This window comes from Peromyscus maniculatus, chromosome 18 (assembly GCF_049852395.1).
Source record: "Peromyscus maniculatus bairdii isolate BWxNUB_F1_BW_parent chromosome 18, HU_Pman_BW_mat_3.1, whole genome shotgun sequence".
Lineage (NCBI taxonomy): Eukaryota > Metazoa > Chordata > Mammalia > Rodentia > Cricetidae > Peromyscus > Peromyscus maniculatus.
In genome coordinates this window covers 6,712,607-6,721,259 of record NC_134869.1, presented here as the reverse complement: position 1 = coordinate 6,721,259, position 8,653 = coordinate 6,712,607, and the positions used below count along the sequence as shown (strand labels likewise).

The following is an 8,653-nucleotide window of genomic DNA, read 5'->3' as shown; positions in this document are numbered from 1 at the left end:
AGTGTACTCTCCATGTCTTTAGTAAGCTGTCTGAGTCCTCCACATGTGGTGAGAAACCTGACAAGAAAGCCTGCATGGCTGTCATGCTGTTATCTATACATACCACATGGAGAAGAATAGGATTCCCTCCCCAGGGCAATGCTGAAGCCAACTCCATGTCTCGCAAAAGTGTTGCTGAAGATGACGCACTGCAGAGACTACAGCACTCCCTCACACCTATGTGAGTCAGTCATCGGGTCTTCCATAAAGAAAATGACTAGGGATTCTCCAGCTTCACAGCCTGGACTGGCATGCCTGGTCCTGAGAAAGAACTTATAGAGGAGGTCTGAGTCATCTTTGTGCTTTGGAAAGCCAAATGTGCTCCATTGATTTGTTGGATCTAGAGTAGAAGGATATTTGTAGCTTAAATTTTTGGAGAGGTCTTTTCTTTGCTGGGGTTTTGTTTGCTTGGTGTTTACTTTAGTTAGAAATTTTGTTATTTTTTTGTTAATTATTTTATTCTTGTCAGCGTTTTAATAGTTGGCTAAATATATACACTGCATTTTCTGACAGCCTTTTAAAAGTCCCCACTGAAGACTTTTTATGAATAAAAAAGCAATTTTCAACTCTTCACTTTTCCAACTCTTCTTTATTCAGGCATGGTGTTGCACTCCTGTAACTTCAGAACTCAGAGGCAGAGATGAATCTCTGCAAGTTCCAGGAGCCTTGGCTACAAAGTGAATTCCCATCTAACCAGGGCTACATAGGGGGTTGACACCTTGAATGTGGATGGCATGGTCACCTCCAGTCTTCATGACCTAGCCTTTATGTTAACAGCCAGATTTAGAGAATGTAACAATGATGAGCTTCTGGAAAGAAAGGAATCTCCCTTCTGCACTACATTAGTCCTTTCCCCACGCCCTTTCACAATTGCCCATTGTAGTTCTGGGATAGCAAAACAGTGAAAATGGCCTTGAAATGCATGAACAAAGTTTACCACTACCCACAGCAGAGGGGAGCTGCTGAGCTGCAAGTGTGAATACTGGAGATGCCTTCTGACCTCTCACTCCTTAAGCATGACTGTTACATTGGGGAGATGTAGAGTAATGACCTGCTCTGGCTCTGTCATCTGCTTCCATTAGGAATACTGTGAACAAAGCCTGAAGGATTCATTCAAATCTCTGAAATGGTGTTTCCCGTTGGTTTATGACACAAAACATTTGATAAAATTCCATAAGGCTGTCTCAGATAGGTTACTCAGAATACCAATTCCATCTGCTAAATTTAAGAAGTATGAGTTTGGGGCTTGGGGAGATGGTTCAGTAGTTAAGAGCACTTGGGTTTGGTTCCCAGCACACATAAGGGGGCTCATATCCATCTGAAATTCTAATTCCAGAGGACCCAATGACTTCTTCTGACCTCCGTACCAAGCATGCCTCTGGTACTCAGATATACATGCAAGAAAAACATTCACACACAAGTATACATAAAAGTAAAATAGGTGAGTATTACCAACTAACTTAATGCTACTTAGCAGATGAAAAGCTTCATCTACTTTTACTTTTAAATATTATCTCCAGATTTTTTCTCAGGCTACATCAGAATTCACTATCCTACTTTGGCATAAAATACCAAGGTTGTTTATTTTATTTTTTTCTAATAAAACTAAATTTATTCAATACCCTAGAGTAATGGTTTTGATAATAACTATCCAAGAGTATAAAAAGTATGACATATTTGTAGATTTCTAGTGTATTAATACAAAGTGCATGCCTAGATAAAGTATGCTTACAGGCAGAGTTGAGTGGGAGAAGACGGAGTTGAGGTCTAATAATAAATATATAAATGCAGAAATAAAGATGATCAATCATTGGGCACTCTGCATATGGTGGCTTGTACTAGGTAGGTTTTTCACAAAAGGAAGAAGCACACAAGGTAAAACTATAAAACTACAGGTTGTCATAAACTGTGGCTCTCCTTGTTGTGAAACACTAACAGACTTTAAAAATCCAGTTTTCAAAAATAATCATGAGTGACAGAATACTAAGGCAGCATGTACCCTTCCCTCTAAGAGATGTCTGACATGGCAGTGTTGTTTTTTCCTGAATTTTGAGAAGAAACCATTGGACAGCTTTAGGAGCATTCTATGGAGAAACCCTCTCTGAGATCTTAATGTGAGGCATTCCATTCAGCTACCTGGATGTTCAGAAGCCCAACACCAAGAAACCAACTCAACTAGCCAACTTAATCTCAATATACAACTCTTCTCTTAAGTCTACTTTAAATAGTGGGAGAAAAGCAACAAAAGCCCAAATCCTAATAAGGTCAAGACAAGGCAAAGGGCTACTCTATAGATAAAACCTCCACAAAGGTCAACTGAGGAAATCCAGATCTAGAACTGAATCATACAGATTTCAGTGAGTCCCAGATAGTCATTTAACAGCAATGTCAATTATTTACACACTGCAAGTTCTCTAAGAAATGTGCCTCAAACAGCATCAGCTATGCCCAGTGCATCCCCAGGACTTACACATATTAATAAATGTTTCTAACCATGTGTTCTTTACTGTATGGTGATGTTTTGATACTATCCATATAGGACCTTGCCCATCCTACAGGCTTGCCTTGCCCAGAAGAAGCTCCGGTTCTGTTTTAGAAGATTCACATAAAGTCTTATTTTCAAATATTAAGATGAAGGGAGGTGGCACGATGCTACCTGTGTGTTCAGAAATTGCTTCCTCTTCTAAGCTATTTGGAGAAATCTCAGGCTCCTCTGCTTAATAGTCAGTAGTACGGGTCTGAATCATCAGAAGTTTGGTAATGCTGAAGCATTCCAAAATACTTAACTGTCTCTAGAGGCAGATCATGCTACTGAATTATGACAAATTATCATGAGGAAAAATAAGTGTAGCCACACATTTAAAAATGCCTCAACCACAACCTTTCCACAGAAAGACTAAACTACATATGGTTTATCATAGAACAATTGCACCTCTAGCCTCTGAAATCCCCTTATTTCATTCATTTGGGGTTATTAAACAAGTAAAAAAAACACTTAAAGAGTACTTTACAACAGCATTCAGCTTTCCTATGAAATACTCAGCATCTTAAATATTATGTACACTTTTTTCCTTGCATTAAGCTAGACACTGGCTTCTGAGTTTGTTGGATGGGGAATGGGTAACACATTAAAACTGTTATATAAAATGTCTTTTGGCAGAATAATAGGTATCCAAGTTAAAAATAGGAGGGTCAGTTTGTTGCTTTATGTTCTTTTCAAAGTTTAAATCAATCTTTGTTCCCTTCTACATGAACCTCAGTCACTACTCCTGAGGGGAGATTGGGCGAGGTGCCAGCCCCTCCTCCTCAGGCTTCTCAGCAGCTGCTTGCTTTGTGCTGCAGCAAGGCTGGAAGAGATGGGTGTCAGTGAGGACTTGGCCAAAACTGCCCTTAGAGATGATCCCACAACGTATTTTCTGCCTTTTCCAGTAGGTAATATCTAAAAAGGAAAAACTGGAGTCCTCTTAGAGCTGGAAGCCATCTCTGTATCTGAGCCTTGATCTGATGGTTCCTGAAGCAGAGAGACTGGGCCGGAGGGGCACTTGAGGTGCTATGAGCATCAGGATTGTGGTGTTTAAATTCCTTCTGCAGTTTACTGATGTGATTGCTTTTCATCTTGTTTCCAGATAGAGTTCTCACTTTTTTGATTTAAATGTCTTTAGACTGGGTCCTGCCCTTGTGTCTACAACATGATTCCAGTTTTGTTGTTGTTTTGTTGTTGTTGTTGTTTTTGCTTTGTTTTTCTGGATCTTCAACTTCTTCCATCTTTCCACAAGCAACACACACACACTGCAGATGTCATGTGCAACCCAAAATAGCTCTGAAAATCCTTTTTTTAATGTTTACTGTCCATGAACCAAGAGCTGGAAGATTTGTCTCTGCAGATACAGCAGTCCTTTGTTCTTCAGTGCATCTTTGGCTTATGAAAACCAAACATTTCCTTCTGGGCAACAGCTTCCATGTGCAGCAGCATCCACACACACAGCAGGCTGCACCGAGAAATCCCTGCAAGCACTCACTGTGCACACAGTGAATCCAGCAAGTTTGCTGATTTTATATGCTGCCTAAGTTAAAAAAATTCTACAACCTACCCAAATGGTTTAGCCTAGAGCAATAATGAAACAAAAATGCTAAGGCAGATTAATGATAAAAAAAAATGTGAACGTGTATATACTTGTCAAAATTCTTAAAGTGATAGTGTGGAGCTATTTTAATGGTTGTAGCAAAAGAGATGGAGTCGAACCACAGGGGGAAAAATGAGTTTGATGGGATATACTTCATAGTTCTCATTCATTGCTTGCTCCTCATTATGCAAATATTTTAATAGAACAAAAGCCCCCCATATTTATAACACTTTTATTATCTCCCTCTATTTTGTAGTCAGAAGATCCTATAGTATATACTTATGGTTACTTTATTATGATATGGACCATGTGGAAAATAGAAATAATGAAGATGATTGAGGAACAAAGATATGAAAATGTTTTCATCAGCTCCTATTTAGACATCAAAAATAATCCATATCATGAGGTGTGGTGGTGCCTGTCTTTAATCCTAGCACTAGGGAGGTAGAGGCAGGATGCAGTGTTTGACACACACCCCAATTGTTAGTTTCTGCCATGCCTCAGCAGCCTACATCTGCTGCTGCCACCACAGCAGTTACATCATCACTTGTCATCAGGTTCTGTCCACCCTCAGCTCTGCCACATGTGCAGCCTTAAAAATGCCCGCCAGGTACAGCTCACTCCCTTTCCATCCCTCTGCCTTTTTCACATCTCTTTGCTTCTCCTCTCTCTTGCCTCTTCTTTTCTTTCTTGTGTCTCTTCTTCCTCTTGTCATTCTGTCTCTCTAAGTCTCCACTCCAACATAGCCCTTCACACTTCCACTCACCATTCCCCAATGAACCTCTTTGCACTAGCTGTTGCTGGTGGTGTGTGTTGCTTAGTGGCATACCTTGGCAGGACCTGCTGAAAGGTACTCGGTATCACCTCGCTTTCTTTTTTATTTATCATTTCACCAATTACTTAATTTAATTTAGTTTATGTGCTTTGGGGTATGGGATAGGGAGAGATATGCATGTGGATTTAAAGAGGACAACTCTTTGGAAGTCTTTTTGAGAGGATGCCAGGGTTGCAGCCATCTTAGAGAAGGGTCAGACAGAGGACAACCAGATGATCTGCTGCCCCCTCACCCCTAGAGAGTCAGGAGCTGCACACCAGGCATTTCCTGCCATGACCTAAAGGATATAACATAACTGGCATAATAAACAAAGCGCCAGATATGTCCTCTGAGATATTTTCTGCTGTTATAGATTGTATACCATAGCTGTCATAGGGAATGGGTTTCCTGCAGATAAAAATGGGATGCCTAGCTATCAGAGGAAATGGATCTGCTGGTCAAATGGATACAATAACATAGATTGCTAGAGGACAGGGCAATTTCCTTTCAGTTGCAACTCTCTAATCAGTTCAAACCAAGCATCTCTAACCTGACGTAAGCACCAGTCTTGAGCTTGTAATGCTATAGAGTTGGAATTCCCCTAGATCTTCTACCCAAACCATTAGAAAAACCCTGCTTGAGTGCTACTCAGGGTCTCTCCTGCTCTGCTGCATCAGATGGATGGAGATGCCCAAGTTAACTGGCAGCAATAAATAGACTTTGCAGAATTTGGTCTCTTGGAGGTCTTTGGGGGACTCGGGGTACAACATGTTCCATCCTGCTACCTTGTGGGATTTCAGGGTTGAACATAAATTCTCTGGTCTACTTGGAAATGCCTCTTCCCAATAAGCATTGCTAGTCCTCAGTTTCTTGAAGAAGAACCCCCCCCCCCAATTTTATTTAAATTCCAAGTGAAGTTTTTCTGCCTTACTGTTAAATTTCAGACTTGACAGAGGAGCTGACAAGATGGTTCAGCTGGTAAATAGGCACTCACCACCAAGCCTGATGATCTGGGACCCACATTTTAGGGGGCAGATTACCAATCCCTTACATTAGTTTCTGACCTCAATACATGTACTGTGCATGCATGTCACACAAGTGCACAGAAATAATAATAGCAATAATAAATCTAATTTAAAATTGATGGAGAATATTGTTATGCCTATCTCACAGAATTTTAAGTTTTACTGGAGCTGTATGTCAATAAAAATTATGTTGATTTCTATATTTTATAAACCCAAAATCTGTGTTAACTTTGTATTAAGATTTAAAAAAACACATATCCTTCTAAATTTATTTAACTCAGTTGTGCTCTGTTATTAGCTGCCTATGTCTAAACATGAAAAAGAGCACCAGACTTTAGTTACAGAGATTATAATGCAGTACTAACACTTGCCTCTAAAACAAACATGATTTTGTCAGATGACTTGCAGGGTGCAGTCATAAACTGAGGCCAAACAAAAATCCAGCATCTTTCCAAAGAATCCATTAAGGCCCAGGAGCTAACTAGAGCAAGTATGCAAAAATGCTTTGAACTCAAGGTGAGGTCAAGGTCACTGGGTCTTATGAAGGCAGCACAGGGTGATTGATGGCACAGAACTCAGAGCCTGGAGGCAAGGCAGGGTCTCCAGAGCCAGGGCTTTGCTAGCCTTGTTCTCAGACATTCACTCAACCTCCCAGCTTTCATTTCAGATGGTGAGATGAGAACTGCTGGAGTTGGCCACCTTCCTTCTTTGTGATTGTGAAGAGCATTAAGAGTCCTAACAGCAAATGACCGCCATTGTTAATTATTAAGTACATGCTAATTGCAGGCTGAATGTCCCTTATATGAAATGCTTGGGATCAACAGTTTCAGATTTCATAGCATTTTGTATTTCAGATTTCTTTAGATGTGAAATGCCCAATCAACCAGTGCAAGGTAAGCATGGGATGCACCGGGGGGGGGGGGGGGGGTGGGGGGGGGTGGTGGTGGTGGTGGTGGTGGTGGTGGTGGTGGTGGTGGTAAATTTAGTTATATATAGAGAGAGTGAATTGAATTATGTCAGTACTCACTTTTGATGAGATTTATTTAACAGGTTTCAGACACGCTTCAGGGTATGGAATCTTGGTGCCAAGCACAGTAGCACACATAAAAGAAAGAAATACTCAAGTTTGAGATCAGCCTGGGTGGCTAGACTTAAAACAAAAAGAAAGAGGATGAGATAGACAGATAGATAGATAAATAGAGATAGATAGATAGATAGATAGATAGATAGATAGATAGATAGATAGATGATAGATAAAATGAAAGATTAAAATCTTCTCATCTTGGCCACTTCTATTCCTGATAATTATTTACCAATGAGGTCCTTGCTGTTCTCTGGAGCTTATATTTCCAGATAATTCCAGTATGTGCCCTTTGGCAGTGAAAATCTTGGGGAGTCCTAAGACCTATCCAATAGATTCTTATGAAATCCTTAGGTTTTGTAAGATGCCCTTCCTGAGGAGAAGAACAACTCAAATGCCCAGAAGAAGCCAGGATCTTCTTACGACTACTTCCATTCCTGGTTCTTAATGACATTACTGTGTTGATGAACTTTAACTTATGTGTAACAAAAGCTCTAGTTTAGTTCTAGTGGAACTCGCTCTGTAGCCCAGGCTGGCCTTGAACTCACAGAGATCTGCCTGTCTGCCCAAGTGCTGAGATTAGAGGCATGCTCTCCCACCACCTGGCATTAAATTGTATTTCTTTTTTTTTCCATTCACAGGCAGGTTTATTAGTTCTCAGCTCAGGCTTGCATCACTGGCCGGGACAGCTCTGCCTGTAGCTTCACTCCTGAGCCTGCGAAGCCTGTACCACCGCGCTGCAGCATGAAGATATCACGTTCTGTCAGCGGATCCCCGTTCACCGGGTCCACCATGTCCTTCCGGATCAGTTTCTCGACACACTCCAGGGTGACCACAGCCCCAGAGGGCCGCAGCACTGCACATGGTGTGGCATTGCTCAGGCTGTCTCGGGTCACAGCACACACGTAGCACTCACTGCGTGTGATGAGTCCCACGAGGTCTCCAGAGTCGTCGAGCTGCGTGAAGCGCACTGGTGTCAGGTCCGACATGCATAGAGGCTTCCCAGACATCGGGCAGGTCACAGTGCAAGATGGTTTTTCCAGCTTGGTGGCCTTTGCCTCAGGCGTCAGTGAGGGAATCCAGAAGCTGGGCAGCGCTTTGTTCTTGTCCTTGCCTGGGGACCCGCACTGGCCCCTGGCCGCTCACCATCTGTGTTGGGTAAGGTGGCAGCTTTGGGCATGAAGGGGTTGAGGGGCCGGCTCACGATGGCAGCCTCCTTCTCCAGGAAGCCTCGAACTTGGTCCTGGGCTGCAGCTCGCTGAAGCTGTTTCTGCTCTTCCCTCCGGGCTGCTCGCTGCTTCTCATAGGCCTTCATCTGCCCGGCAATCTCTTTCTTCTGGTGTAGGATGTACTCCAGGATCGCCTCCCGTTCGTACAGGTAGCCATCTGGGGTGACCACAGGATCATGGCAGGGCTGCAGTGAGAGACAGCAGCAGTCAAAGTCCTTCACAGCGTCCCGGCTCAGTCGGATGTTCCGGGTCCCATAGCCTGAGGCCGCTGCGTCCTTCTTCTCATGGTAGGTGTAGACAGCCCCTGTGGTACAGTTCTTACTGTGCCGCGTCATCCTCAC

General features: G+C 42.4%; 2 pseudogenes; both read right to left on the bottom strand.

Moving 5' to 3' along the window:
* Positions 1-2,970: 2,970 nt before the first annotated feature.
* On the bottom strand, positions 2,971-4,938 carry LOC143269320 (SIN3-HDAC complex-associated factor pseudogene; annotated as a pseudogene).
* Positions 4,939-7,025: 2,087 nt separating this feature from the next.
* LOC143269251 (nitric oxide synthase-interacting protein pseudogene) lies at positions 7,026-8,647 on the bottom strand (annotated as a pseudogene).
* Positions 8,648-8,653: the final 6 nt, after the last annotated feature.